Source organism: Triturus cristatus, chromosome 6, assembly GCF_964204655.1.
Source record: "Triturus cristatus chromosome 6, aTriCri1.1, whole genome shotgun sequence".
Taxonomy (NCBI): Eukaryota; Metazoa; Chordata; class Amphibia; order Caudata; family Salamandridae; genus Triturus; species Triturus cristatus.
The window spans coordinates 997,548,076-997,563,437 of NC_140589.1; the positions used below are offsets into that span (position 1 = coordinate 997,548,076).

Below are 15,362 nucleotides of genomic sequence, written 5' to 3' on the forward strand. Positions count from 1 at the left end.
GTGAGCATCTTGAAGGTGACTCTAGCTTCAATGGGGAGCCAGTGGAGTGTGCGCAGGTGCTGGGAGATGTGGCAGTGTCTTGGCAGGTTGAGGACCAGTCTTGCAGTGGTGGTTTGGATGTTCTGTAGCTTGTGGGTGAGGTTTTTGTTTATTCCGGCATAGAGTGCGTTGCCGTAGTCAAGTCTGCTGGTGACCAGGGCGTGAGTGACGGTCTTTCTGTGTTCGAGGGGGATCCATTTGAAGGTCTTACTTAGGAGGCGGAGGATGTGGAAGCAGGAGGATGAGCCGGAGTTGATCTGGTAGTCCATTTTGCGCTCTGAGTCAAGGATGATTCTCAGGTTGCGAGCGTGGTCCATGGGGGTGGGCGGGCTTCCGAGGGCTGGGGCCACCAGTTGTTGTTCCAGGCGTCGGGGTTTGGGCCTATAATAAGTACTTCTGTTTTGTTGGTGTTTAGTTGTAGGCAGCTGTTTTTCATCCATTTGGTGACGGCTTCCATACCTTCTCGAAAGTTGTGTCTGGTGGTGTTGGGTTCGTTGGATAGGGAGAGGATGAGTTGGGTGTTATCTGCATATGACACAATGTTGAGTCCGTAGGTTCTGACGATGGGGGCGAGCAGAGCCATGTAGATGTTGAAGAGCGTAGGGCTGAGGGATGACCCATGGGGGACTCCGCAGGTGGTTGGTGTAGGGGCTGAGAGGAAAGGGGGGAGTCTGACCCACTGCGTTGTGCCGGAGAGGAAGGAGCGGATCCAGTCGAGGACTTTGTCTTGGATCCCTGCGTCATGGAGTCTGCATATTAGGGTGCAGTGACAGACTGTGTTGAATGCCGCTGAGAGGTCGTGGAGGATGAGGGCTGCTGTTTCTCCTTTGTCCAGTAGGGTACGGATGTCGTCTGTTGCGGCGAGGAGGGTGGTTTCCGTACTGTGGATTTTCCTGAAGCCGGATTGGGAGGAGTCGAGGATGATGTGCTCTTCTATGAATGTGGTGAGTTAGCTGTTGATGACTTTCTCAATGACTGGGAAAGGGAGCAGGGAGATGAGTCTGTAGTTTTTGAGGTGGGTGGGGTCAGCTGAGGGTTTCTTCAAGAGGGGGTTGATCTCTGCATGTTTCCAGTCATCGGGGAAAGAGGCGGTTGCCAGGGAGCGGTTGGTGGTGTGGCAGAGCATGGGTGCCATGGTGTCGGAGGCTCTGTTGAAAATGTGGTGGGCAGGGATCCGTGGGGGCCCCAGAGTGGATTGACTTCTTTGTCCTCAGTGTCTTCGGTGGTCAGGGCTGTCCAATTGTCGATCGCTGGCTTCAGGGTGTCGGGGGTGGTTGGTGAGGGTACAGTGTGTTGGTTGTCATTGAAGTTGTCATAGATGCTCTTGATGTTGTGGAGGAAAAAGGTGCTGAGTTTGTTGCAGAGGTCTTGTGAGGGAGGGATGTTGGTGGACTCGATGGTGGGTTGGGCGATCTCCTTGATGATGTTGAAGAGTTCTTTGCTGTTGTTACACGTCTCGGGATGAACCGGGCAGATCCCGGTAGGACCAATGACAAAGACATACCTGAGGACGAGGGGGTCGCCTCGTTGTGCACCCGTGGCAGCGAAACTTGGTCTTGGCTATCTAGGTGGTGGAACCACGGAGGGGGCTCAGCAGTGGTGGCAGACACGGCAAAGGAATGGTGCTGCAACGCGATCAGCATTCGGCGCAGGACTCCGGAAACTACAGTTCCCATGATGCCCAGCGGATGTATCTGCTACAGCCCCGATCACGTGGCGTCTTTACCGGAAGAGGAAGACTGGTTAAAGGCAGCCGCACATGAAGAACGAGCTGCTGGTTATGCCATGTCCAAGCAGCGCCGGCCGCGCTGCAGATCCCTTGTCCAGTTGAAGTAGGGTAAGAGGGCACTTGTACCACCTTGACCGGGAAGTCCCGGTGTTGTTACGAAGTCAGACATTTCTTATTATTCACCTTTTGGGGGGGCCAAGGTGTGCTCTTCTAACATTAACTCAGCCTCCGCTATTAGTGGGATCCTTGCCTCATCTAAACGCCCACTCCTATCATTTGCCAGGAGAGTATCAGGTCACGTTTTGTACAGAGGCAACCAAGGATTTAGTATCTAGATATTGAAGCTAAAGAGAGGATTTGCACTATGCGCATGATTACTAAAATGTTGATGAACTATTAATCTGGATTTCAAAAGAAGTATTTTGATCGTTTGTGTTTGGTTTGTTATAACAGGGGTTTCAAGAGGCGGCCTTCTGCTCTTCCCCTGTGACGTGGAACAAAGTGTGTGTACTGGTGTGTATGGCTCCTTGGTGCATGGCAAAACTAGCGATGGCTGCGTGTTTGTGTGAGCTCCAGGTTCTATGACTCCCTATGTACTTCTATCCTTTCCCTAGCGCAAGCATCATTGTTACAGAACTAAAATACAGAACTGTTGGTTTCTTGATTTGCCTAAAAAAGAAAGAATACTATTATTTGTTTTACAGGTAGGGGTTGCTCACTGGCTTAGATAAGAGAAACCAGATATCCTAACTTTTGCTGATCTTTGAGTGTTTTTGCTTTTCAGATCTCCCTCCCTGCTGACCCCTTCCTTTCCTTCCCCCGCTTTACCATACCATTCGCCTGTGCTGTTATAGCATTCAAGGTTGGGGCTGTCGAGAGCTGGACGCCTTTTGGCATCGAACCGTTCCTGAGGAATCGTCGAGCTGACAGTTGTTGTGTGCATGAGTGGAGATTCTGTCTTCAATCGCTGAGTAAGCATTGGACTGCTCTGCTTCGCTAGCCTGAGCGAGTCAAGTGCTACAATGTGATGCTTGGTTCCCAGTAAGGGGAAATTGTGGACCAGTTTACTTGTGCAGGCCACACAACTAATAGCGCCACTTCCTACAGTCATAGATATTCTTGGTCTTTGTACTCTACCACAACCATTGCTAATGATTGCTTTGATAATACTAGAATCTGTCTGAATCCCCAATGTGAAGTAGCAATTGCTAGTGCATAGATACGGCATAAACCCACACAGTATGGTCTCAGACCCAACATTTACTCAGAATTACCCTTTCATCAAAAAAAAATATCTACATTCCTTAATCCCTATCGTGAAAAAAGTCCACTCATCAGAAACTGTAAACACACACTCATCCTTTCAGCATAGCTTACATAGATTTGCTGAGCATCAGGGGATGCAGCATTGGCATGATTTACTTCCACATAATTACGTGACATTTCAGCAAAGAAATACAATCCGTCACTGCACGCTGTGTTTTAGTGTGAAATGGATCCTCGCAAGAGGTAATGTCACCAGGATGCATTTTGATCTAAAACAAAACAAGAATAACACAAACAACAGTTGTTCGCGTTCTGTTGTTCCGATGTGAAGCTAATTTTTACCATGAATAGCGCATGCATGGTAAGTTTTTCCTGGGAATGCCACATAACTAAGCAAAGTGGCAACATTGCGTAATTTCAGGAATTTCACGTAACAAGTGTAACCCACAATTTCTGAAATTACTCAAATTGCGCCAGCATAATTTAAATTAGAACCAGACCTAATTCTAAACCTGTTATCTCTCAATTAATTTTCAATAATATTCAAACTACTAATAACTAGCACACAAAATACTGGTGTCATATAAATAGTAAGCATGATTGTGTTGTTGACATAAATCCCTGCCTAGAACATTAACAATGACTTCTGAAGTTCTCAGTTCTTAGCATGGTTCTGTTGGATGATGTTTTCTATTTTAAACACATTTTCCTACCAACACCATGCCTGATTGTATCCGTGTATAACATGATTTAAAATACAGCTATGATGACATTTTAACTACATCCTCTTTTTCATTTCTCAGTCAAACTATGGGATGGATTTCACAATATTTCTTAAACTTTGCAGGGAAACAACGTGGTCAAATAGAGCAATAGGGGACTGTGTGGGCCACACGGCTATCTCCTGAAGTGTAAGGTTGAATGTTTTCTGGTTGCACTTATGTAATATCAGCCATGCTTTCTTTCTTAGGATCAGCTATCCTAGGTACTACCCAAAAACCAATCAGCATCTTCTGTCTGGATAACTTCAGCACTCATGGCTGTTCCTTGCTTCCCCCATAGGTGTCTCAAAGAAACCTGGATCTTCAAAATGGAATACAATGTGTATTCAAACTGTAAATTGCTTTTACCAATGTAGGTACTTCTGATAATGACCTATTTACTCTGTCCACTCTCCGTGTGCAAGAAAGAATGATCTGGAAGATTTTTGGAAATTAGATGTGTTTGCTCCAGGCTGCTGTTATGCATGAGCCAAAATATGTTTTGCCTCCCTATCCGCTTCTCACTTTGACATAATCCCCAATAGATGGGTGTGTCTTCTGAAGAAAGATAAGTTGTACAGTTATTGAATATTATTTTGTCTCTTGAGAGGCTCTTTAATCCCCTTAATCATGTTAACCATTATTTTGATGGTGTTCACATAGTTAACATAGTGGAAGCAAAGGATGATTGCTTAAGAACATCACCTTTTTATTGGAGATCCATAGAGTAGCTCAAAATATTTTTCTGTGATTTCTAAGTCTTCGATGCCCCCTCCGATGGAGAAAGGGTTTTTTGGAGTTTGCAACACGTTAGTCGCAATTCCCAGGCCGGAGACTCCCAAGAAGTGATTTGCTGAGTGTTCCTAAATGAATTGGAGTGTAAATATAAAAAAGGTGAATTGATTTGTGTGTGGTGTATGCATTTGTGATGTATGTTGGAGTCCATGTTTGAGACATGGATTTCTGTTTCTACTGTGAGTTGTTTAGTTGTTTGGATATGCGATGATGAATATGGTTCAAATGGAGAATTGATTACTGTTGTATTGATGTAATATTCATATTTGTAAATGCATTTAAAGATCATCTGAAGTTCTATTGGTTGATTTGGTTATCAGATTTGGCGAAATTCAAGCTCACTAGATATATTGTTTTTGCTTGTCTGGAATTTTGGTGTGAAGAGTGAGGTGTGCATGCACATTGATAGGGATTTTGAACTAATAGTTTTCATTTCTAGGTTACGTGCTTAATTTGAGTTGGTGATTCTTGCTCTTGAATGCATAGGACCAAGTGCACGGACTGGGGTGGAATCACCCTCGACAGGAGTGTGCCTAGTGTGATTTTTAGTTACTGTGAAGGCCTTGGTCTGTTTTTCTGTTTTTAGTTTTGAATGTTGTTCTCGTTTCTGAAATTTCATGTTTAGGATTGAATTGTCTCACTTTATTTACTCACACTTTCTTCCTTTCTAGGGGAAACAGGCAAGGGTTTAATTAGTTTACTGGTTTAAAAAAAAGTTTTGCAACTGTTTTCCTGTTCATGGATAAGTCATGCTGTGATTGGTTAGTCTGCCAGGGAGCCTGGTGGAGTAGGTGAAATGTAATCTCAAAGCATCACTTTGATTGCTCGGTTGCCAACTAAGCCGCGCTGTGGTAGGTTGACCTCTGACTGGGCTGAGTTGTGATTGTTGTTCACTAGCTTGTTTGCTGTGGTTTGAAGTTCATGTTTGAGTCATTTGGAGTGAATATTTGGGAAATTTGATAGTAAAGCCTAAGGTTACCGTGGTACCTAGAGAGTGTCATAAATTACCAGCAGAAGGAATGCCAGCATATAAAACGATGAAAGAGATTGGGTACTACACGTGTACTTGGATTTCAGAATGGAATAGGTACACTGCACATGATGAAGTTTAACAATTTCCATTAGAGGGTACCTTTAACATTAAAAAAACTAGATTTCTTGAGACAAATCAAATCCAACATTAAGCCAATGCCTAGACCTACACAGTTTAAAGTGCTTAATACATGTGATTGCATGGGCAACAGAGAAAGAAAGCAACAAAGCAGGTGAAAAGCTGATTTAAACATTTGCTTGAGAGCAAAATAGATCAGTAGGAACGGAGTTGGAGAGAGGATGTGATGTATAAACACAGTCCCAGCTATAATTAATGAGAATGATGATAAAGACAGGAAAAATAGAAAGGAGATTAATTTTTAATGGTCCTTTGAATTCTAGACTGTCTCAATACACAGCAAGATCAGCAGGGACACATGGGACAAGCTCAGGACCTGATACGGGTAATGGGGGAGATGGTGGTATAGTTGTACAGAGATTTATTGCTATTGAAGTGGTACCGAGTGTACCAGAAGCAAGAGTGATGGTTACTGTGCCTACCACAAGTGAAGATATACAATTGGGAGTACAGACTCAAGCTGCCACATTTGTAAGAACAGTGGTAGTTGAGGGAAGTTCCTAAACAAAGTACTATTTACATTTAAAAAATTGAATTTGGTATAATGCTCCAGAGCACTATTGTCTTGAATAGACTCTTGACCTCTCCCCTACTCGATTGCCTGCAGAGGCGGGCCAACCTGTGGGCGCACGATCCCCGGAATTTGAACCAGCAGCGCTCCTATAAATACGTGTACATCACTGTGGGATGTTTGATCCCCCCCTGGGATGTGATTGAATTGGTAGACTGCAATATAACACCATAATTTGAAGTAGGACAGATTTCGTTAAGCTCTGGCTTTCCTTTGTACACTCAGTAATTTCATCATGTCTTTATTTAAGCTTTTGTCAGCATGGGACACTATACTGCTTCATTGGATCTGCCCTGCCACGTTTCTACTCCACCTCTCCTTCCTTCCCTCCCCTCCTCCCCTCCCTTTTTTCTGTTTTTCTCATTGTTAACTGTTTCAAGACCTTCACCTCTATGATGTTCGTTATTTCAAATGTCAATAAACAAATATTTTTTTTTTAAATGCTGTTGACCTATAATGCTAATGAAATGAAATATTTGATTAAATAAGCAGCCAGATGTGCAAATAAAGCACACTATAAAGTGAAATAACTAGCTGATGAATGAGAGATTGACATTAGCATGATGAAGAATGTGGAACGAACTTACAAAATGGAGTTGACACATGATGAAATTTAAGAGATGGGTTCAATTACATTGAGAGCTCATATTAAAGATTTAATAGAGAATATGAGCGCTTGGAATGATTTGAAGAAATATTGAGAGAGATGGAAGAAAGGAATGGAAATGAGACTGAAAGGGACTAAAGGTAGGGTTAGGAGTGTCACAAGTGATTCGGAAGTATGGACAGAAGTGGTTTTGGAGTTTCCTCTGAGAGAAGTACATGGTGGAAATTGTATGCATGTGCCATGGGCTTGAGCTGATATGTGTGTATTACTAAAAATGTTGTGAAATTGAGAGAGGATCCAGGAAAATTGTATGCAAATTGCATACATTCACTCTCCTTCCCAAGATACTATGGGCTTATTTGAATATGCTGTTTGCTATTGCAGTTCCTAGTGATTTGCGGGCTGAGTTTAAGGCTGTAAGGCTATTGTTAGATGGCCTACACAAGAACCAGTAAGGATCACAACCAGTGGTGCTTCTTTTGAAGAGGTAGTTACCAAATACAAGAATATGATTGAGCATTTGATAAACCGAGTTCCTGAGAAGGATATAAATTGGAATAAAATTTGGATAACTTCACAAGAGTCAGTGCATTCGTTTTTAAAAGAGGATATTGCAGATTTTCAAGAGGCATAGTGGAGTCAAAGAAACCTAAAGGGATGGGGCCAGTGAATTTGTGTCTCCTCTCGTCAATGATTTGAGCCAGATGTTGGTATTCACATTCAGCAGAAGAAAATGGGTTGGCAGACAAGGGGCATTGATTAGTTTTTGAAATTGACGATATATAGTTGTGAATATTTTGAAATGAAATAAATAGGGATCAAGGAGTAGTACATGATTAACTAAACAAAGCAGTTGAAAAAAGAATCTCAGAATCAAATAGGTTCAAATATGAACTGTGTTCAGTCTGGAATGAATGGAGTGAATAAAATGAAGATGCAAGGTGTAGACAGTGGAGCCAGGATGAATATAAATGTTGAAGTAATAAAAAAGAATATTGTTTGTCACTTCAGTGGGAGGATTGGGCACTGTAAAAAGGAATCCTAACAGGATTCAGTGGAATGTGGTGAAAATGCCACAGATGCAGAGAAATAATGTGATGGTTCTGAATATAAAGAATTCTGAACAGAATGTGCAAAGTCAGAAATCATTTTGAATGTTAATGCCTTTAGTTCCAATGATGCAACAAAATATGAGGAACAAGATGCCCTATAGTTCAGGGTACCAGCAGAATCCATTGATTCTGAATGACAAATCAGCAGTAAGCAGTTCACAATGACAGTGCCTGAGGGGTCGGAGAATTGCTTACTTGGAGCGATCCTAGAGGTAGACCAAAGTTCCCCATATATTGATGGAGAAGTCTGTGGCCATCCTGTTTCATTTTTCACTAATACATGGGCTACACTTTCTACAGTTCATTCTGTGTAAGTCCCGAACCTACCCATCTCTGGAAGAGATGTCCAAGTTGTAGACATCAGTAATAAAACAAAGTGTTAATCAGATTACAGCAGATGTTCCAATCAAAATTGTCCAGATGGAGAATAATCACCTATTAAGTTTGTGGGACTCAAGCCCTGTGAACCTGTTTACTCTGCAAAATTAATTGTGTTAATTATTGCACACCGTATGAGGATTCTATGTTCAAAATAAATTCACTAGATTAAAGAGGTGAGTTATTCCCCGTAGTAGCTAGAAGACCTGCCTCTCAATTTAAGACATACAGTCAAAGATGAGGTTTGGGATTTCACTGGAAATGAGATTGGATTGAATAAAAGTGCAAAGCCAGTCAAAATAGGGGTCAATCCAGATGCAATAGTTCCTAGAACAAGACAATACAGACTTACAAAAGAAGCAGAAGAGAGAATGTAGCCAGTGATTAAAACACTGATTGAGCAGGAAAGTTTTCAGGAGGTACTTGGCAGGCCTTGTAACTATCTTGTGATGGGAATTAAAAAGCTGAATGGCAAGTGTAGAATCATGCAGGATCTTTGCAGAATAATACAAATGTTGCTCCATGTTTTTCAGTGGTACTGAATCCAGCAAGGAGTTTGTTTCTGGTTCCATCAGAAGAAGAATGGTATACAGTCATCGACTTATGCTATGCATTCTTTTCAATTCCTTTGCTTGAGTAATTGCAATTCTTTTTTTTGTTTTAATTTTTGAATAAGGTTCTCATGTGGTATAGGATACCACGGGGGTACCCACAAAATCCTTCGATTTTTAGTCAAATCCTGAAGAAAATTTTTGAAAAATTGTGAAGTTGCCATGCAATTCAGTCTTAGTGCAGTATACGGATGACTTACTAGTCACATCTAAGACAATAGAGGGCTGTTCATATGAAACATTTCTCTTGGTAAATCATCTAGCTGACAACAGACATATGTTTTCCACAACTAAAATGCAGTATTGTAAGAAGGAAGTCATCTATCTTTCACACCATATTGAGAAAGGTGTGAGGAAAGACTCTACTGAAAGTGTTTCGCGGTTCTAAAATTAGGTCAGACAACCACCCAGAGGAAGATTTGAATGATTCTTAGAATTATTAGGTACTTCTGTCAGTGGACTCCAAACGTTTCCTTTATTGCATGGTAAGCTAGACATGTAGTAAAGTCCAAGACCCAAATTCCATTTGAAGATGAATGTATTGATGCATTTAAGAAACTGAATGAGAGTTTGTGTCATGATACCACACTCAGATGTCTGATTACAATTTTTGAAGAGAGAAATGGATGTGCTTTTCCAGTTTTTACACAAAAACATGGAGATGTAATGCACCCAGTGGCATATCTTTCTGCTGTGTTGGATCCAGTAGCTGTAAGACTTCCAGGTTGTTTGAAATCAGTTGCAGCTGTTTGCATGCCCATTGAACAAAGTAAAGACATTGTTAAAGGACATACTTCAATTGTATTTGTTCCACATTCGTTCGATTTTCTTTTGACTAAATCAAGAATACAATATGTACCCAAAAGTAGACTGACTTGTTATAGGCAGATTTGCAGCAGAGAACATTTCTATTCAAAGATGCAATGTTTTGAACCCAACAATACTGCTTCCTATTTCAGACAAGAGTTGTGAACACAGGGACAGTAATGAGATTGACGATGAACCAATCATAACTACATAGAAATTACTAAGTTATATAAACAGCCAAGACCAGACATTAAAGAGACACCTTTGGAAATGACTTATCTGCAACGGCTTGTTGATGGTTCTTGCTTGTGAGACAAATATGGAGCATTTAGAACTCCCTATGCAGTATGTTCCATTTCTGAGACTTTAGAAGCATTTTCTCTGCCAAAAGTAGCTTCATTGTAAGTAGCAAAATTGGTTGCATTGAAAAGAGCTTGTTGCTTATCAGAGAATTTCGAAGTGATGATTTATACAGACATACAGATGGTTTTGGAGTTGTCCATGGATTTCATCACCTATGGTTACAAATGGGGTTTTATGACATCCAGTGGAGCTCCTATAAAGAATATTGCTCATGTCCTGTTGTTTAACATATAACACATAAAGCTGGAAAGGAGATGGTGACCCTTGGCAGTAAGTATGCAGACCAAGTGGCAAATATTGTGGATTACAAGATGAGACAGTGGTACAATAGAGTAGAATATAGAGAATTGAGCACAAATTCAGTACAAAACATGGATAATGTGAGTTGTTTCCTTATGGATTCAATGCACTTGTCTTTGAACGAACTGAGAGATTTACAGGAGGATGCCTCAGAAAATGAGAAAAGAAAAGAAAAGACTAGGCTACAAGAAAAATTGCTTAATGGAGCATTGGAAGGGACCATATCAGATAATCCTGACAACAAACAATGCCGTGAAAGTGTGCCACAGTGAATCCACACTACTCACACAAGGAGAGTGAGATTGGCTAAAGTAGAGGCTGAATCAGCTGGGCCTGAGTCAAGCTCACAAAGACAACCTCAGGGGCAAGCTCAAGTTTATGACAGTAATCCAGAGGGGGTGAAAAATGTGAGCCTGATATAGGTGAAGACAATGAGAAAAACCAAACTGAAGGGGTGAAATTTCAGGCAGGTTAGAGAAAGCCCTAAAGAAGAACCTGAAATTCCTGAAGTCCAGGATCACAGTAGAGATTAGAATGAAGACCTGTTACAGTGCAATAGACAAATGCATGACTCACGGGAAATAAGGAGTAGTCTCTGATCCAAACAAGGAAATGTTGTAGTTGAAGATTAGGTACAAAGACCCCAAATGAAAGAAGGAGTTCACAGTGAACAGAGCAGAGAAAGGGAAAAGTGATTAAAGTTCAAGTTCAAGTTTGAGCTCAAATGAAAGTTCCTTACACTGTAAAGAAACTCTGGCGAAGACTTGCTAAGAGAGAAAGAGTTGAGGAAGACATTCCAAGAAAGGGAAATTGTAAAAACAAAAGCACTGTCAACCAGAAGAAAAGCCTACGAGACAAATGGATTCTGAAACTAGTGGAAATTAATCACCACTGCCAAAATATCAATGAGGTAGAGACTTCCAAATAAAAAATATGCCTCCCCTGAATTGGAATATTTAGCTACAGTTTTGGAACAAGAAAAAAATGATGTCCTATTACTTACCAGTACTATTAATTACTCCTGGTCCCATTGTCCCCATCCGATTCATGACAAGGGAGATAATCCTATCTCACGTACAGAAAATAGGAACGACGGAATGCTAGATCCTACCCCTTCTCCCCTCTCCCACCGGGAGTTCTTAAACGTACTTACCCAGGCTTCCTCCTATACTACCAAGTCCCCCAGATGAAGGCTGGCTGACAGGGAGAAAGGGAGGGGAGTCATGAATGGGATGGGAAAATAGGACCAGGAGTACTGAAGATTACCGGTAAGTAATGGGGCATTACCCCCAGGTCCTTACTGTGCCCATCCCATTCATGACAAGTGAGAATACCCAGGCAGCATACTGGCATTCATCTACAACAAACCACCAGGAGAGAGAGAAACAAAAACACCCAGTTATTCATTGGAATACAGAGACATTAAGTCAGGAACTCACAGCCAGCAACACTCTCAACCCAAAATTAGGATCAACACCCAGCAAATTCTGGACTCGATAATGCCTCACAAATGTGTTAGAGGACACCCAAGTAGCCACCCTACAGATCTTAGACAGGGAAACCCTCTTCACCTCAGCCTAGGAATCCACCATCCCACAAGAAGAAGAACCTGGCGCCCCAACAGGAGGAGGCTAATCGGACAGCGAGTAATCCAACTCAATGACCTGCTGCAACCAATGACCAATAGATGAAGAAGAAGCCTTCCCTCCCAAGAGGCAACCCCAAAGTATCCAAACAGGGAGTCCGACTTGCGGAAAGGACAAGACCGTTCCAGATAGATCCACAAAGAATGACTGACATCCAACAAGGACCAAGGAAGATCACTGTCTGACAAATGATCCTCACATAGGGCAAGCAAATCCAACTCTTGAGAATGTTGGAACTGGAAAGAAATCTTTGGAACAAAAGAGGAATACAACCGCAAGACCACCCCATCATCAGAAAATGAAAGGAAATGCTCCCTTGCCATCAGAGCCCCCAACTCACCAAGGTGCCTGGCAGAAGTGATAGCCACCAAAAAAAGATAACCTTGAAGGTACCAGACTTAAGATCCACCTCAGTCAAAGGCTTAAATGGAGCAGCCACCAATGCACACAACACAAAGGGTAGGTCCCACAAAGAGACCCAGGCTTCACCATACGATGGGTCAACTAAAAGCTCCGCAGCAACTGGAAAACCAAGTCGTCGCCATCCAGCAAATTCCCCCAAGGGGACCAAAACACCTGAATGGCTGCCCTCTTAGCCCACAAGGTGGACACAGCCAAATGTTTCTCAAACTCCTCCCGGAGAAACTGCAGTACCACCGGCAGGGAACTCTCCAGAGGAGACAACCCCAGAGCCCCACACCAACCCTGGAAATTCCCCCAATGTCTACCATAGGACTTCAGAGTCGATGGCCGACAAGACCGCTGAATAGCCAAGACTAATTGATGGGGGAGACCGCAACCTCATGACCCCTGCCTCTCAACCTCCAGACCAACAGTCGCAGCCTCAGGAGAGGCAACCTGGGAGCCGACCTCAGAGGACATGGAAAGCAGGGGAGTAACCATGGATCCCAAACAACAAACAGCTTCAGAATGAGGAACCCAGTGACAGGCAAATCACGCACCCAGCACTATATGGTTATATTTGATCTATATCATACTCTGGAAAAACTTTTTAAATGGGGTGCTACATCTGGGACGGCCTGTAAGAGATGCTCATTTGAAGCAGCTGACGCATGTCATATGTTTTTTCATTGTCCATGTCTTTTGTTAATAATTACTGAAATACAAACATTTATGTCTAAAATCTTTGATAGTAATATTATATTAACTGCAGAATTGGTACTTATAGGGATCTCATCTGACAATATGGATGTTGACAGGAAAAAGTTGATCTTTATTTGCATGTCTCTTTTTCGTGCCTGTATTACTCAGGATTGGATAAACCCAGACCCTCCGTTATTTTATACATGGAGGGCACGTCTTCTGGCAAAGTACAATTTGGAACATGCTATTTATGCGGTAAAAAGTTGTAAAAAAGATTGCAGGGCGAAAAAATATGGGCCCCGGTACTGCATTGGATTCAGGCAGAATTGGCTGTCTAAGGGGGAGGGAGGGAGAAAAGGGGGGAGGAAGGAAGGAAGGAAAGGGGAGAAAAGAGAGAATGTATTTTTTTTGTGTTTTTTTTCCCTTTTTTTTTTTTCTTTTTCTTGGTGATTGATATGATTTTTTTCCATGTTCCTCTGGATAATGCATTACATTGATATATGCCCTGATTATGTTTTTATACTCATATTAACTGTATTTTGTCTCTGATTTGCTTGCAATAAAACTAATTAAATCTTTTAAAAAAACAGAATGAGGAACCCAGAACTGTGGGGCCAAAATGGAATCACCACCACCACCTCTTGAGACACCCGCACCAGTCAAGCAAGGACCTGGGGGATTAGGGCAATGGGGGGAAATGCATACAACTGCAGAGTGGCCAAGGAAGAGCCAACGCATCCACTCCCCAGGCCCCCACCTGAGGAACCCTGGAACAGAACCGAAGAAACTGAGCAGTCTGCTGGAATGCAAAGAGGTCTAGGAAAGGAAGACCAAACCTCCTGCAGACTTCCTGAAAGATCACAAGAGACAGAGACTACTCCTGGGAGGGTTGAAAAAACAACTGAGGGCCCCCACCACCCCTTTGTCCACCCCCTGATGTGAACCGTTGATAAAGACAATAGGTGTTCATCTGCCAATAAAACAAGGGAACCCCCACTGCATTCTGGGACCCGGACCGGATCCCCCTTGATGATTCAGGTAGGCAAGAGACACCATGTTGTCAGAACGTACAATCACATTCTCCCCTAACAACAACCACTGGAACCCCTTGACAGCCAGAAACACCACCAACAGCTCCCTCCAAGTGGAGGACCACCTCCTCTTCTGGAGGGCCCAGCAACCCTGCATTGAGTCAGACCCCAATGTCACCCCCAACCCCAAAACAGCGGGATCTGTAGTCAGGACCATGGGAGGAGATGGCTGTAATGCCAATCCCCTGGTAAGGTTGGCAAACACCGTCCACCAGCACAGAGCCTGGAGGATGGAAGGAGACGCCAGAATCAGAACTGCTAGTGCCCAAAGGGATAACAGATGCACTCACAGATGACAGAGAAGAAATCTCGCCCAAAGGACCATGAACACCGTCGCCACCATGAGCCCCAGAAGCCACAACCAAAGGCGGACCGTAAAAGAGACACCTTGGAGGAATCTCAAAGTCAAAGCCCAAACGTCCGGCAAGAACGCCTGGTTCAGATCCGTTCGAAAGCATGCCCCGATAAATGTCAGTTACTGAGAGAGCACCAGATGACATTTGGAAAGGTTCAGCAGAAACCTATGAGCCCCCACCACCAAACATACCACCCTCATATCGAGGAGCAGCTGGTTCTGAGAAGGAGCATAGACCCGCCAATCATCCCGGTAAGGGTAAAGCATGATCCCTGAAGGTGCAGGGAGGCCACCAACGAAGCCACCACCTTCGTGAACACCCTTGGGCAGACTGAAAACTAAATGGCAGGACACAAAACTGAAAATGACTGCCCCAGAGGCAAAACCTCAGGTACCTGCGACAGCAAGGATGAACTGGGACATGGTAGTAAGCGTCGCAGGAGAACCAACGGAATTACCCTCTGAAGAGTCTCCATTTTGAAGGGCAGTCAAACCACAAACTTGCTCAGAGCCCTTAAGTCCAGAACCATGCAGAAGCCCCCCTGTCAACTTGGGCACCAGAAAATGATAGAGTAAAACCCCCTCCACCTCTCCAGAGGAGGTACCATCTGAATCGCTCCTTTCCGCAGGAGCGACTGGACCTCCACAGACAACTC

At 43.1% G+C, this 15,362-nt stretch overlaps 1 long non-coding RNA gene across 1 annotated transcript in view; it reads left to right on the forward strand.

Annotated features, from left to right (window-relative positions):
• Nucleotides 1-15,159, forward strand: part of LOC146820908 (uncharacterized) — a 37,959-nt gene extending 22,800 nt beyond the window's left edge. Inside the window, exon 6 of the long non-coding RNA XR_014962639.1 lies at nt 13,851-15,159. This is a non-coding gene — a long non-coding RNA (uncharacterized LOC146820908). The remainder of the gene's footprint in view (nt 1-13,850) is intronic.
• The last annotated feature ends 203 nt before the right edge of the window (nt 15,160-15,362 follow it).